This window comes from Pelobates fuscus, chromosome 5 (genome assembly GCF_036172605.1).
Source record: "Pelobates fuscus isolate aPelFus1 chromosome 5, aPelFus1.pri, whole genome shotgun sequence".
NCBI lineage: Eukaryota > Metazoa > Chordata > Amphibia > Anura > Pelobatidae > Pelobates > Pelobates fuscus.
The window spans coordinates 122,334,009-122,351,449 of record NC_086321.1 but is presented as its reverse complement, the minus strand read 5'-3'; the positions used below and the strand labels follow the sequence as shown (position 1 = coordinate 122,351,449).

General features: G+C 38.2%; 1 protein-coding gene across 4 annotated transcripts in view; it reads left to right on the top strand.

Moving 5' to 3' along the window:
- Positions 1–4,261: 4,261 nt before the first annotated feature.
- Positions 4,262–17,441, top strand: part of WSCD2 (WSC domain containing 2) — a 326,034-nt gene continuing 312,854 nt past the window's right edge. For 3 of the 4 annotated variants that reach the window (XM_063454212.1, XM_063454209.1, XM_063454210.1), the window contains exon 1: positions 4,262–4,734. The gene's annotated coding sequence lies outside the window, so the exon portion shown is untranslated. The other variant, XM_063454211.1, reaches the window with a different exon arrangement.

Sequence of the window (17,441 nt, the reverse complement as noted above, 5' to 3'; positions counted from 1 at the left end):
TTCTGTTCATGCAGCCCTAACCACACCTCCCCTAGCTGTGACTCACACAGACTGCATGAAATATTGTTTCATTTTCAATCAAATCTCAACTTACTTTAGAAATGTTTATCTCTTGCTCTGTAAATTGAACTTTAATCACATACAGGAGGCTCCTCCAGGGTCGAGAAGGCTATTCACAGGGCATTATATAAGACATGCTAAATTAAATAGACCGTTCAATAAAGGAAGTTTAAACATTAGATCTTACTTTACAGGAAGTGTTTAGAGAACCTGTGTAAGTCACATGCAGGGATACTGCCTAAATATTTTCAGTTTATTCCTAAATGGCAGAGAATTGAGCAATGAGACTCATGGGCGGCCTTGGGAACATAAGATCCGGCTGACCGGCAGGTGGGCAGCACACAGTACAGCGCTCTCCTCCAGCCAGTCACTCCTGCATAGTGTGGCCAAGCACAGACCAGAGTAGAGGAGCTTCAGTATTCTCTACCCCAGTCTGACAATAAGTGTTCGCATGGTGCTCAAAACTGCCTCCTGTCACACCATGGAGAGGCCCCTGGAGCTCCTCTCCCGCGGTCTGCGCTCATACACGTTAAACAGGAGGGAGGTCAGGATATACATGGGGGGAAGGGGAAAGGGACTAAGGCACACAGAATGGGGGAGGACTGGGGGAATGAGACACATTGGGGTGACAGGATAAATGAGACACATTGGGTGGGATGAGAGAATGAAACAAATTTGGGGGAGCTGGGGGAATGAAACACATTGGGGGGCTGGAGGAATGAGACACATTGGGGGCAGTAGGGGGATGAGAAACATTGGGAACTGGGGAAAAGAGACACATTGAGGGGAGCTGGGGGGAAGGAGAGACATTTACAGAGACTGGCGGAATGAGACATGTGACAAACTCCCCTTCCCATGTAAGTTTGCACCGAGCTCCAGGAGGAGCTTGCTTGCCAGCCTCCTGCCACAGACTATGTGCCCTGCAGGGAAACCTGTAAAATATGTCCAAAGTTGACCGACCGTTAGCACTGATTTCATGGAACTGTTTAGGGCATAGGACCATGTGCACTGTCGGTCAAAATTATGACTTCCATGGAAATCCTGAACCCCTGAACCGATCTGGGTGATTTTTGGATATGTTACTCCCCCAGATCGGGGCTATCAGAGCATATGACTTTTGTGGGGTTTCCATGTGTTTTAGGGGTATTTTTTAGGTGTTGTTCTATTGCATGTTTTCTGTGCTTGGAGATAATTGGATTAGATTAGTACAGTTCCTGATCCAATTATCTCTCAGGCACAGAGGAGGGATTATCTTATTATGTATGGGAGTGTCCTGGATCTGAGAGCCAATGTAATTGTGTATTTGTTTCTACTGTGGTTTACTCTCAGGTCCAGAAGGGAGTGCACCTTGCATGGGGACCTGTATATAAGGCCAGTTATACCTACCATTAAACGAGTTCCTGCTCACCCTCAACATACAGTCTCATGCTTGGGGGAAACGGCTGTATCTACCCTGGGGATATCACTATACTTCTCTGGGTTATAATCACTTGTTCTTGTAAGAGCAGCCTGCTACACTATCTGGAGTAGGAGAGGTCTGCCCACTGGAAGCTGGATCCTGGTCGAAGGATGGCGAGACCCCAGCAGAGCTGTAATGCTAGAAGTGGGGACTACAGTCCTGATGGTGTCTAGTGAAGTGCTTGGAGTACTCGGTGAGCACTAGGAGCATCAGTCATGGTGCCAGACAGTCCCTCACAAGACACATGGGGGGACTAGAGATATGAGGCACATTGGGGGGGAGGGGTGCAGGAATGAGACACATTGGGAGGGCTGGGGGAAATTAGGCATATTGTGGGAGCTGGGAGAATCGGACACATTGGGGGGGCTGGGGGAATGAGACACGTTAGGGAGCTGGGGGAATGAGACACATTGGGGCAGTTGGGGAATGAGACACATTGAGGGGAGTGGGGGAATGAGAGACAATGAGAGTAGCTGAGGGAATTAGACACATTGAGGGGACTGGGGAAATGAGACACATGAGGACATGGGGAATGAGACACATGTGAGACTGAATGAATGAGACACATTGGGGAGAGCTGGGGAAATGAGACACATGGAGGGCCTGGGAGGGAGAAAATGAGACACATGGAATGAAGGAGCTGGGGGAATGAGACACATTGTGGGGCTGGGACACACACACAAAGAGACATAGAGAGGCTGAAGGAGAAAGAGAAAAGGTGCTGGGGGAAAGAGACACACAGAGGGGAATCGAAAGAGCCACACAAAAGGGGCTATGGAGAGAAAGAGACAAGATGCTTAAGGGAAGTGACATACAAATCCCCTTACTATGCCACATTGGTTTTAATTTTCTTCTTTTATTTTGTTATCCTAATGGCATGTACTGAGAAATGTATTTTTATAGAATTTGAATAAGGACCTCCTATTTATCAGCTGTGCCTTTTCCATTGTATAGTTACAGCCAGTCAATTTGTTGTAAAGATGTAAAAATAAGCGATCTTGTAAAACCCATACAAATGTATTTATTTTTGGTAATCTCAAATTTTATGCTCACTATTTCTTAAATTCTCTCTTACTTGAATGTTTGAAAATAGGTCAACATTATTGGTTATTACAAGATCCAGTTTAGATCAAAATATTTAAGTAAAATTATAATATGTCTGCAGTGTTAAACACTTGTATAAAAACATTAGTTTCATTAACTGTTAAATAAGAGTTGGAACATTTTAAAACTATTTGCTATATTTATTAATTAAACACATGTTTGTCTTTAAATAAATCTTATTTATTTTTTTTATCAAAAATCAGAATAGATCATATTCACTGCCTTTTCCTAATTTATACTGTTCATAGAATGCAGTAAACATATTCTGATATGATTTCTCATTCCATCCAGTTGATCCCAAGTGATGATATTGCACTAATGACATTGCTATTCAATCCCTTTTTAAAAATTACCATCTTATCTGCTTTATTCTATTATTTTTAGAAACATTCCACAAAACAAAGAATCATGAAAAATAAAAAAATACGTTCTGACTATTACTAGATTAAGCTCCTTAATGACTTGTGTTTAAATACCATCTAAATAATCTCTATATCATGGAGATTTATCTACTCTGATATATCTAGTTGCTTAAGTACTTATCCTGGGTAACTCAGTCACATGTTTGCTGACGGAGGTATGTCAAATGTTGTGTCACTTCCTCCAGCTGTTCTTAGATTGTAATCCATTTCTGGAAAAGGAAGCAAGGGAATGTTGTGAGTTGTACCAACGTCATGATGTCCACCCTGCTGTAAGGTTTTTCTAAAATTAATGTTGTAATAAATAAATATATATTTCAAGCTTCTAGTTACTTCTGATCTTCACAAAACGACATAAGCATTATATAACTGTTTAATTATTTTTTTGTTTTTTTTTCCTAACTCTTTATGATGTTAATGTACTTGAAATATATACAAGTACATTAATGTCATAAAAACAATTATATATACACACACACAATTATATGTACACACACAAAATGTACATACACACAAAATGTACATACTTTTATTTGAATGAATGAAACATGCATGTGAAATATGCATACGCACACGCACACGCACACGCACACACACACACAAACACAGACATATTTTGTTTTGTTTGTATTGCTTTCTTTGGCTATAAGGTTTTCATTTCCTAGCTTAGCTTAAAATAAACACCTAAACATGTGCTCATACTTTTGACAGTTATTACACATTTACATATTTATGCTTCTACAGCAGACGACTATAAAAATATGTAGGTAATTATATGCAGAGGTTTTACAGGCACTCTACATGATAACCTCTACCTTGCAGATTGCTTCTTCCATTCTGTAATTTTGATCATGTCACACATACTGCCTCTCTAATGCACAGCCCTGCAGGGTACATTGATGGTTTACATATAAATGATAACTATCAGTCTGTGCTTGAATCTCAATATTTATAAAGTTTGTATTACATAATTTCCAGGATTTTTTTTTGTTTTATTTTAAAAAAATGTTTAAAATTCATTAAATACAAAATTCAGATGTCAAATAAATGAGGGGTAGGGGGGCACCTAATTACCTGCAGGATATTCCTACAAATAAAAGGAGAGATTTAGCAATGCTCCACACAAATGGCAGTTAATGTGTTAAGCAGTAGGCAGTGCTGTGGGCCTTTGAATATAGTGCAGCTGAGTGAAGCTGCAGCAAGGAGATCTGTATAGAGATGTTAACTAAAGCAGATCACAGAGCCTTACAGCCCTGCTAGTGCACATCACTACCTCCATTGACAGACACTGAGAGGACCTCCAACCTATCACTCTGATCCCTGGACTCTGCTAGCTCAGCATTGCAGAAAAGAAGCAGGATAGGCAGATATTCTCAGAAACCACAAACCTGATTTCTAGGAGAGCTTCCTGCAGACTTGCTGTTTCTAACCAGCACATTCCCATCCTTGTGAGAGCTCCCATTGAACTCTGAAGCACAAACTGAAGCAGATGCTTTATTGCAGTTCTTACTCCTGGACCAGCCAGATTATACAAGGATAAGACATCACTGGGCTATTTTTCTTCATTCTCATTACCCAGCTTTCAATACAATGCAGCAACTGAAAGGCTAAAGGTCTGGGAGCCTCTGGAATTATATACCGGAGAATTGTTACAATGGGAAGCAGTGTGTGGAGTTAAAAGACCGATAGCAGGTAAGAGAGACATAACCTCACGTTACCTGCACTGGGTTAGAATGGGATAGTGATCGCTCTCTGGCACACGCAGGGTTAAATCAGTTTAATGGTGAATTTACATACATGGGATGCTACAGCAAGGATAACAGACATCCTTAATGACGACCAACTAGGTAAGAACTAACTCAGACAGTTAACCCAGAAACTTTTATCAAGAGCTAATGATTTATTTGTGTGTAATTGTATCACTTGATAATGTAACAATAATAAGCCAGTGAATATAAAAGACGGTGTTTCTATACTCGTTTCATTGCCCAGTCTGTACAGGGTAATATGACACATTGAAGCCTTTTTTTAAAAACTAGCTCGAAAGGGTTTAAGTCTGAATCTGTGAGTCAGTTCAGTTTGTCCTTGTGCACAGAAAATAATATTTCCCCATTAATTTTCTACAAGCCCCTCATAAATCAATAGAGTCACTGTAGCATCATTATACTTGTAGTTATTTACAGTATGCAGTACATAGGATCAACTGTCACAAGGTGTCTTACTAGAAGAAGGCAGCAACATTGCTATGCTATTATTTATAGCATGCATACATACACATCTCGCTGGGTAATAGTGCCAGTATATAGTAATGATATCTTGCAGGCACAGTAAAAGAGGACTTAGATTTTTATTGTATCCGAGGAAGCATGTTCTACACATAGAACCTTCATTATTAGACTAGAAACTGTGTCCTTCTTAAATGTCTGCTGGTGTTTGTACTTCTATAATAAAATGTCTAAAACCCACAGGTTGATAATTATAGGGGTGGTTTATAAAATTGTGGCAGGCAAGATGCAGTCTAGCTCTGTGTGGTTTGGTACTTATTGCACAGAAGGACAGATGGGTGACACACAGGTAGACTGTTAAAACAGTGAGCTCAGTTAAATATTCCAATCAAGAGTTTGTCTTGCATAGTCCAGCACACACAGCAATGTACAGATTGCTCCTTAATGCACCACTGCTCTCTATAAATCTGTGGGTTTGCTTTTGTAGCTGGTCCCCTTGCAAGGGAATTTGGCTAAGGCAGTGGGGCAGGTTTATAGGTACTTGCTAGGAGAAATATTAATTTAATCAGAAATCCAAAATGCCATAGCCCCACTGCAAATCTGATTCCATACTTAAAATGTGGTTCTTCTATGCAACCGTTCTACTAAAAAATACTAGCATTATGCTTGTTTAATCTTCTATTTATGCACAAACTCAATTATACTGGAATAACTGAACACCAAACTGGGTTATTGAATAACAGGTGTACATGTAACAGCCTTATATCCAAATCTATTCACACAAGCTGTTAACCTTTACATGTTTTCTTTGCTATTTATTATATTTGATATATTGTGGCAAGCAGTGAGTTATAAATGATACAATGAATGGGTTCTGGAGACATTATAACAGACCATGAGACCGATGGTTGAGTGGTTTATAATGGTCTCCAGAACCCCAAGATGGCATTATTCTCCCTCAATGCATGTTTTGCTGTTGTGTATCTTTTATTCCAGATGATATCTTTCGGTTAGAGTTAGTGAAAGTGTTGCGGTTGGATTGAGGGTAAATAGTTATGGTACTGTATGGGATTAATGTGAATGTGTAGTGATAGTTTAGTGTGTTACGGCAATGAAGGGGTTATTGTGTAGCTTAGTATGTTAGGGCAGGGAAGGTTTTAGTTTCTGGGCAGAACTGGGGCATGCATATCCCAGTGTTGCCTTAGATTAGTAGGAGTTATTGTCCTGGACAGCAGCTGTCATCATTAAAATGGCAGAAGGTACCACTCAGGAGTGTAACTCTCACTAGTTTTGGATGCACTGCAACATGTATGTCCCAGTCTGCACAGGATTAGGCTCCCAGACGGCACAGAGGTGATCCGCACATTATTCCTCATTCATTATGGAAATAATTGCACAAATGACATCACCATCTGTGTAGTATGAGATGATGAAATATGATCTTCTGGCTACAACAGGCAGACCATGAAATATGTATATATAAAAATAATATATATGCACCTACATACATAAACACTTTTGAAAATACAAATGATATGCTAATATAGGTAAGGTAGCTCTGAACACTTTATTTACCAATGTTCCAATAGCTAGGACCGGATACTGCTCAAGATTACTGTTAAAAAGATGTCTAACTAGGAAACTTGTCAACTGAGAATACTGTTTTTGAGAAAAGGTAGGTTATTATGGAAATCCACTTAAAGCGAACAAACAGTAAAATAAACCAAAGCTGCTCATAAATAGAAGCTAATCTAACACACAAAAAAAGGCACTAGTAAATGCACAGACAAAGATACTACCTCAAACATCCAACCAGAAAAAAATAGAGCTAGAATGATCCGCTGTGCTTTTTGATTTTTGTATTTACTCCTTGGCAGGACAGTACTATCTACAATTAATGACTACTAATATTTAAATTAGAGGTACGCAACGTTCGGCACGCCATATGTTTTAGACTACACCTCCCATAATGCTTTTTCAGTTATATGGCTGCAAGACCATCATGAGAGATTTAGTCCGCAACATCTGGAGTTCCGAAGGCTGCCTATCCCTAATTTAGGGTATAGCTGGCTGAAGAGTTGGTTCCGCGTTAGTTATATACTAGTAGCTGACATGTATGTAGTTGTTCACTGCACAGATTACTGTTGCTCCTCAGATGGAGAATGTGTGCAGGAAGGAGTACTGTGTATAAAAAATGCTTTTTTTCCCCAAATTATGATTTTCACAAGCATAACCCAAACCTCCTTCTTCACTCATTCACTAATCTGACATGATGACCCTGAAACTTGCAATACTCTAGTTTTCCTTGAAAGAGTCAATTCTGTCTAAATGTAATGCTAAAGGCCTACGTTTATAAACTACACATCCCATAATCCTAAAAATAATAGTTCTTGCTCTCTGTTTAAGACTTTGCAGCTAACATAATTCATCTCCTCCCCCACTTGCATGAACATTAAAAGCCATAACCATACCCTGCTCGATTGGATTCTCTCCACTTCCCCTGATAGAATCCAGGAGGCAGGTGTTCTCCCTAACAGTTTCAGTGATCACTGCTTAGTGTACTGCGTGCGCAAAATAAAGGCTACTAAATCCTCTCCCAAGGTTAAAATCACCAGGTCCTTCAAAAAATTGAATCTTGAATCCTTTCTAAATGACATCAAGAACCTCCCATGACACAGATTAAACTTTATCCCAGATCTAGACTGTGCAGTTGAATTCTTTCAGTCTGAACTCTGGTTCTTTAGAATTTGCATGCCCTGTTGCGTAAGGTGAGAGTAAAAGGGGCACATATGAATTGGATCACAGCTGACCTCATCCAAGTGTACCAGTTTCTGGATTCATTGTGGTCAAAGTTCAAGCGTATTGGCTCTATGAACGATCACTGTGCATATAGACAATGGCGAAATACATGCACAAAACAAACAAAATTGGCAAAGGCCCAATATTTCTGTGAAAATCTGAACAATAACATATCAAACCCTAAAAACTTTTGGAAAGTCATAAATAAATTACAAACTCCCCCAATCCACACCCAACCCTCCACTGTCAAAGTGGATAACCAAACCCTGTAACTTCCCTTAGATGTAGAAAATGCCTTTAACAATTATTTTGTCGGATGCTCCACTACCCTGATTGCCAAGCCAATAAATGACATATATCCTGAAACTACAAATGGGGATCAGGCCCCACTAAATTTGCAAAGACACAATATAGACAAGTTCTATTTTAGACCTGTACATATTACTGTCATTAAGAAACACCTTAATAATCTAAAAATTAAAAACCAGTCTGGACCTTATCAAATCCCAGCAATGCTGTTGAAGCTCAGTGCACCGGCAATTGCTTAACCTGTCACAACCCTAATTAATGAATCTTGGTGTCTTGGTACATTCCCTAACTTTGGAAGACTGCAAAAGTAGTGCCTATCTATAAAAGTGGTGGCACTACTTTGGTTTCTAACTATTGCCCAATATCATTGCTCCCAGTGTTGTCACAAATCTTAGAAAAATGCGTCTATATGCAACTATGTGAGTATTACCAACAATATAAGTATCTGACCCTTGAACAATGGGGTTTTTGCCCGAATCACTCCACTACAACCGCCCTCTTAAAAGTTTGCAATGACATCCAAACTGGCATGGAACAAGGAGACCTAACTGGAGCTATTTTCCTTGATTTTGCAAAGGCCTTTGACACAGTAGATCACGACATTCTATTACACAAACTAAAACACTCAGGTATTGGTGATTGTCCGCTAACCTGGTTTTGATCATTCTCGACACCTACTATTCACATTATTTATAAATAATCTGCCTAATGTCTGCAAATCCTCAAATGTACAAATGTACGCAGACGACACAGTAATCTATGCAACAAATCCAATCTACCGCACGCAGCTTGAGGCTGTGCTCCAAGACAGAGGTTCACAGAGGTAGAAAAGTGGATCACAAAAAACAAACTCTTCCTAAACACTGACAAAACTGTCACAATGAACTTTGGAACAGTACCTAAATTAAACAAATTACACAATTCCCACCTATCCATCAAAACAAAATCAAATAGCACACTTACCACAGTCCACTCTTTCAAATACTTGGGTATGTTGTTAGACCCCAATCTATCTTTTGGCCTCCACATAGAAAAACTTGCATCTAAACTTTATCCAAAACTAGGTGCCCTGCAGAGAAACAAATCCTGCCTAAGCCCTACAGTAAAGGAAAAGATTATACAGCAAATGCTGATACCAATCATTGATTATGCGGATGTAGTATATGCACCTGCACCGCAAACCCACTTAAATAAACTTAATACATTATATAACTCGTTCTTCCAATTTGTGCTACAATTTAATTGCAGGACCCACCATTGTGACATGCTAAAATAACTAAACTGGCTGTTACTGGAATCCAGACGCACCTATCATCTTTCCAGCCTTGTGTTTAAGAGCTTTTCTGGGAAGCTTCCACCCTACCTGAGCAGAATGCTCTCCCCAGCTGTTCCCACCTCCTATAACCTCAGGTCCAGTACCAGCACTTTATTTAGTCTACCTCAATACAAAAAGAAAGTGTCTCGATCCTCCTTTTCCTACAGAGCACCGCAATTATGGAACGACCTCCCAAGACATACTTGAAAACGAGTGACATCTCAAAGTATCTTTCCTGGTAAAATATTTTATAAATAAAAATATTTTATAAATAAATAATGCTCTGTCACCCAAACTGGATATTGTGAAGGAACATCTCAGGTTCCAAGGTGAGCTTTCACTGGCTTACACTATTCCATTCTTTTTAATACATGCAAAATCTAGAATATATGATGGTAGCATTGATATAGAAACTATGTGGATTATAATCTTGGAATGACATTGATTATGAATGATTACCTATAATATTTATTTGGTATGGTACGTTGAAAGACAATAGCCACAAATCCCAGGCTTAATAGGTTCGCACACGTATACATCACACATGAAACCTTTACAGTCAATAAACCATAACATTGTTAAGGTGTATAGGATATATAGTCCAGAAACTTCTAAAGATCTAATATATGATGACCTCTGCTCAATTTCACCTCCTGAATAATGGTTTATGCACTAAACAATGTATTGAAAAACTGACTTGCAAATTGTAGGCAAAAATAATTGATTTGGAATCCGGCTGTAGTTTCTGTTTAGCGATTTTAGACTAAAAAATGACATTTTGCATTTTAATATACCTCAGTCCAATTATACATACACATGAATAGACAGGTTTTTGGTATGGTATAGGTCAGATAACAATGTACGATCATGCCCCAATAGTTTTGAAATGGATTGATACTTACTCAACAAAAGGCACTTGAGAATACTAAAGTGGTGGAGGATATATAGAGAAACTTAAATGATTTTTTTAAAACGCAATGATGAGGGGCTCACGTCTATAAACTCTGTGTGGTTAGCCTATAAAGATATATTTTACAGGAATATTTATAAAGCATGCCTCATTTATTTAAAAAAAAAATAAATAAATAGAATGAAAGAACACCAGCCCTTGATACACCTGGAACAGGCCATTAATCTGCACAAATCCCAGTTTCACGCTTTTTTAGCTCATATGAAAAAACTCCAAAACCTACTTAAAAGAGCATTATATGCAACAAACTGTGTTTAATTTGTGGTGTCTCAAAAGCTGAACTATACACAGAGTAACATGGTGAATCCCTGTTGAAAAAGCAACTCAAATCCAAAGCAAACTACATCCGGAATCTTGTATTTGTTAGATGGTGTTGGTAACAAATTTATTAACCCTAAACTTATGGCATCTGAATTCACTACCTTCTATTCTAAATTATACAATCTGGGAAAAGATCCTAACACCTGTATGGCCTCAGAGAAGGACATTTCCCAATTTCTAGCTTACCTTTCGATTCCACGTTTGACTGCTGAGCATTGTCAAACGTTTATGGCACCAATAGCTCTGGAAGAGATTGCAATGATTATATCCAAAAATCACAAGCTAGAGAACATCAGGTCCAGGTGGGATACCAGGATTATATTATAAAAAATGTGCACACACTCTGAGTCCATATTTAAATAAGATATTTAATGAAAGAGTGAGCTCAGTGCACTTGCCTCCCGAGATGTTAACAGCCAACATTATCAATTTAAAAAAAGCATGGCAAGGTCCCACATCATCTTATTGTTTAAATGCAATGTGAAGCTCTCAGCTAATAGATTAGCCTTCATAACCCCGTATATCATACATCCTGACCAGTTGGGTTTCGTAAAACCAAGACAGGGATCTAATAACAACTGCAAACTATTAAACCTCTTACATGTTATGAAACAAACACAGACGTGGGCCTGCTCATGCTCACGGATAAGGCTTTTGACAGGCCCTTGCATTATAGTCATTAAGGTTTCCACTACAGGTTATTATGGCCATCATGGCCCTGTATAAATCCCCCACAGCACAATTTACTACTCAGAATACACATCCTCCCCATTTCTGATTATGGGACTTATCAGGGATGCTCATTATCCCCATTTTTTTTTTTATTTTGTCTTTGGAAACTCTAGATATAGCATTGTAAAGCGAGACAAATGTTTTGGGAGTACTCCATAAGAATATGTATTAATTTTATATGTGGATGACATTCTTCTAACTATCACAAATCCAGGGTCTCTCTACCAGCACTACATAGTTTACTTAATCTATTTGGGAAGCTATCCTACAGACTGAATGTACGAAAAACTCAAGCTTTTTTGGTGGGAATTCCTGTTCCAAACTTAGAGGCACTTAAGACACAATATTCTTCAAATTGGTGCAAATACTTTATTAAATATCTGGGAGTTCACACCCCTAAAATTGTTTTAAAAGCATATTAATTAAACCACCAGCCGCTTCTTAATCAAACAAAAGCAGGCTTACATGCTTGGAAACATTTACCATTGAGAGAATTAGTACACTAAAATGATTTTACATGCTACCATTGCCAGCCCCTCCTTTTCTATATCTTTACAATTATTTACAAGGTTTATATGGAAACAAACACTGCCCTCTCCCCTCCCCTGTTTAGCTAATTACACTCTCTTTTTTTCATTCCTCTAGGGGAGCCTTGGGAGTTGCACATATCAGATATTACCATACAGCGTCTGTGTTGGCACAAGCCATTTAATGACATATTCCTGTGACAGACGCTCATTGGGTTATGATAGAGAAGAGTAATATATCCCCTAAATCAGTGACAGATTACATGTGGCTCCCAAAAAGACTTTGGAGAACCAGGTCCAAAGTCTTCCCAACTACTAGCCATGTTATTGATATTTGGGATCAGCATTTGGCTGCCTGTGAACTCCAAAACATTATACTTAGACAAGCTTTCATAGAGGCACTAACTTTCCTAGCCCCTGACTTGTACCTAGCACAATGAAGGGAAAGTGGGATCTCCACGTTACAAGATTTTCTGGAGAAGAATGAGCTAGTTAACTTAAACCCTAAACTGAAAGAGAAAGTTAACATCCAAAGCCAAGATATCTTTCTGTACTTGCCAGTGGCAGGTCTAATGACCAGATATGTACTACCTGGAAACAGATCCCAAAAGGAGGAATCTCATCTTTGATAGTGAAACCAGGAGTAATTTCCACCCTTTATCATGTCATTCAGGGATTTTGGTCACATGTTTACTTTTTATTGCACTCGATAGGAAACCTCAGAGTACTGAAATCACCAAAATATTTTTTTTGCTGTTCATAACCCCTCCCATGATGCCACAGGAGGTTAACAACCTGTTATTATGACTGTTCTTACTATGTGAATGTCAGATATTAATTAGTTAATCTCTAGCTGAGTGTGGAATTTCCTTGTTTCCTCCCTTGTCCATTCCTTTGCTCCCTTTGACTTAAAACATATGGCGACAAGATGGACTGGGACTGATGGACCAAGCTTGCCTGTGAAATTGTGGGATTTGTATTAGTTTGTTTTTTATCTATCTTGAACCTAAGTACTTTTTTAGTGTTTGAAGTAGCCAAGAATCTACATGTACTTAACCTTCTAAAACCCTTATTTATCATGTGCGAACAACTACGAGGGATAGAATATTTTATGATTGTCTAAAGAGCTACATAACATTTGATTTTAGTGGAGGAGGTATGTAGTTCAAAACAACATGTCAATATATATTGCCTCCCAATAAGGGATATTTTTGACTAGTGGTCCCACTTTTTCTTTGCTCTGCATTATATTGTCCTGTACTATGAACCTGTGTGTTGTGTGTCGAAAAGAAAAACCCTAAGAAAGACGGTTACATACATAAATAATTACGTACATAAAATTACAAAACAAAAAGCATTTTTTTTTTAAATAAAAAAAATCTTAAATAAAAAAAATATATATTATGCAATGACATTGCCAACCCCTTTAGGTCCAATTACCTTTTGAGGACTGTCATGGTAACAAGGGATTTTGTCTAACCCTTGTCCTAACAACAACTATATATTCTAATTGTATTGCTTTTGACAGCAAAACAAATGGAAAACCAATGTTGTGCTACATTCGTACACAACTAACCAGCTGAATTTAATATGCATTTCCAGAAAACCTCAGAATATGTAATATGAGCTCCCTGGATGCAGAAGGGTTACATTTATTTGTGACATCCCTCTTTGTGCTCAGCAGTGATTCTGAGAAACAATACTATCTTCAGAGATCAAACCCAAATCATTAAAATATGCTATTAACTGACACTTGTCACAATGTCACTATGATTGATGCTTTCTCTACCTCCATTCCCATTCATCATTACTCTGTCATCTAAGTAATCCAATAGAAAATGTTACCCATTTCTACATAACAGTTACTGCCAAGGCTTCGTTCCTAAGGGACTTCAATTACAGTAGAATGCCTTTATCGAAAAAGCCATAGATTGTGTAGGAAACCTATGAAACCGTTTGGTGATTTTTGTTTTTTTTTTTAGCTATTTCTTGCTTTGTGCTTAGATACATTTTGATAATAAAATGAGTTAGTGCTACAACAAATTGCAGTCATTTTCCTAAATCGTCAGTGTTTGAGGGTCTTTTGTAAAGGCCACTGTAAGGTGACATCCCCACTTGGGTTGATGAGGCCTGTGGGAGCAGTCTAGGGTAGTTATTCTTACCTAAAGTTGTCCCTTGTGGCACAGCATATCGCAGGAGAAAAGTCAATGCTGTACTCTTGCGCATCCATGAGAGTACAACACTGATGTCTATGGAGGATCCCACAAGAGCCTCCATAAGAATAAGTCTCACGATCTGTGAGAATCACCCTGATGCCCACAGCCATCATTCTGCCATTTGTCAAGTTTTGCTAATCTTTGGCTTTACCATAAGACAAAGTACCTACATGTATCTTTAAGTAGTTGATTAACTACAAACTAGGCTAACATTCTGGGGAAAAAATATATACTCCATGTCCCATGTTCTTTTTTCTAAGGCAATTGTTATTTCACCACAATTCACATTAGTGAAAAAACTGCAAATTTACTGCTTGGCGAGTTGACAAGCAGAAAAAGATTCCTAATGTTCTAAAAATCATTTATACTGGTCCAGAGGACAGAGGTTTTAGTTTATCAGTTGGAATAAAATATTTAGACTTTGGGGAATTAGTTCTTTTTGTTTAGGTTAATTTTGGAATTTTGTTTACAATAGTTGTGTTTAAATTAAACAGCCTGAGATAAATACATTGTTATTTATTTATTGTTTAAAAATAGCTTGTTGTTTAGGATATATAATTGAATTTGAATTTCTAATTAAGCAATTACAGAAAAAAAATATATATTTTTTTGTTCCTTTATTGTTCCTGTTATTTTCTTGTTGCGAAACACACAATTGATCAAATTGTTCTGCTTCATTACTCGTTCAGTAAAACTGCTTGGACAAAGTGCAGAAAGCAGAGGGCTGCAGCATCAGCCACAGTGATAACTAAACACAGAGCATCGTGGTTTAAGGGTGACTACAAGCACCATAACTGCTTGATCTGACTGAGATGGTGTTAAGACCCTTTCTCTGCAATCTATATTTTAAAGATGTTTAATTTCAGATATAAATAGCATTTTCTGTGGGTAGGGACACCATCCTTGGCTCTCTGCCAGCCAACAGAAATACTGTTTTTAATTGGCAATATTCAGATCTGTGCAATATTTGCATCTGGTGTCAAGAAACACAGCACACACCTTCATTCTTCACATAGGAATGGTAAATGGAGACAAGCAAACGTTTGGATCCAGGTCTTTCTCCCCAGGGCCCTAGGCAACTGTCTAAGGTCACCTTCGGGTTAATTCTGCTCTGCGCTCTTTGGACAGCCTGCCCTTGGCTGTGTTAGTTACATACATAGTGTCAAGCTCCCACTGCTCAATTCTAAATTCTCTCAATTTAAATGTAAGGCCCTGATAAAGAAAAATCATAAATTACTTCTGTTTTTTTATCTCGGCCGTTCCTAGGCACAGAGGTCAGGAAAAAATATAAGGCATTCTATTGGGAATATATGTCCCATCAAATTGAGTGCAAGAGATTGTCTGATCCTGCTGGAGTACAACTTCTAACATGCTCAGTGAGTTTCTGGCTGAGGCTGATTACAATTACAGTATACATCTGATTCAATGGAATAGTGAGACAACTACTAAGCTAAACGGCTTATGTAGAAAATTACTCAATCCCATGGTTGACTGAGCATGATAAGAATTTTAGTTCACAATGACTTTATATTACAAGTCCCCAACTTAATTATCACAAATTAATACTTAAAATGGCGATCTTTTCAAATACTTTTATTTAAAAGTTAAGCAAATTATGGCAAACATTACAGTGATGATGTATAGAATATATTGTTTTAACAATCTTCTCCCAAGAGTCCCATAAGAGTCTTAATTGCACATATATTGCAGGCAATTGTTTCATAACCAACTTGTAACGCTTATTTTCAATAATCAATGATATATATTCTTTTTTAGTCTGAATATTACGGGAAACGTTCAGTGCCATCTTAACAGCATTATAGGTCCTAAGGCAAAACAGTGCACTATGGCCCTACCTACACAACAACTCACAGGAATACAAATTGAAATAATGGATCAAATTAAGCTTATATTTATTGGCACCTTCAACAAATACAATACATGCATACAATACATACACACAGATTGCTGAATACAGTCACAAACTGCTGAACACATTCACACACAGACTGCTGATCACATGCACACACCGACTGCTGAATACACACACACAGACTGCTACGTACACACACAGAGGGATTGCTGAGTACACACAGACAGACTGCTGAATACATACACACAGTCTGCTGAATATACACACACAGAGACTGCTGAATACACACACACACAAACACAGACTGCTGAATACAAACACACACACAGAGAGCTGAATAAATACAGACTGCTGAATACACACAGACTGTTGTGAAGGGTGCAGAATATATGTTTGTGTGTAGGGGTGCTGTGTGTGTGTGAGGGGATTATTGTGTTTGTGAGGGGTGCTGTGTGTGAAGGGATCTGTGTGTGTGTGTGTGTGTGTGTGAGGGGTGTTGTGTGTGAGGGGTGCTGTGTGTGTGTGAAAGGTGCTGTGTGTGAAGGGTGCTGTGTGCATGTGTGTAAGGGGTACTGTGTGTGTGAAAGGTGCTGTATGTGAGGTTTGCAGAGTAGCAAATGTTTTTTTTTTAAAGTTATAATAAATATACATTAATACAATCTTCATGTCCCTCCCACCCTTCTTGTTATCTTTGATGAAGGAGGGAGGGACACTGCCAGCCCTGGTGAGTAGTGTTCTGTAACTAAATGGAAAAGGATCAGCGCTCTAAAAACCAAACACAAAATGTAGAATATATGTAACACCTAAAATGGTCGGACTCCCTCTAAGCCCCACAAGTAAGTAAAAAGCTAAACAAAAGAGGAGATAAGGTTGCACCAAAACAGAATAATCAAAGTATAGTTACAAATCTATAAAAAAATTCAATATCTAAAAAAAATAATGATAAATATGTCCGGAATAATTCTTCGAAAACAGTGTCAGATCAGGGTATTCATCCATATGTAAAAACAAAAGGAAAAAACATTAGTGCAATATATCCCAGAGATAGATAATAAAAGTATAAAAAGTCTAATATAGTAATATTCACATTTTTAAGAGCTTATAACCAGCTC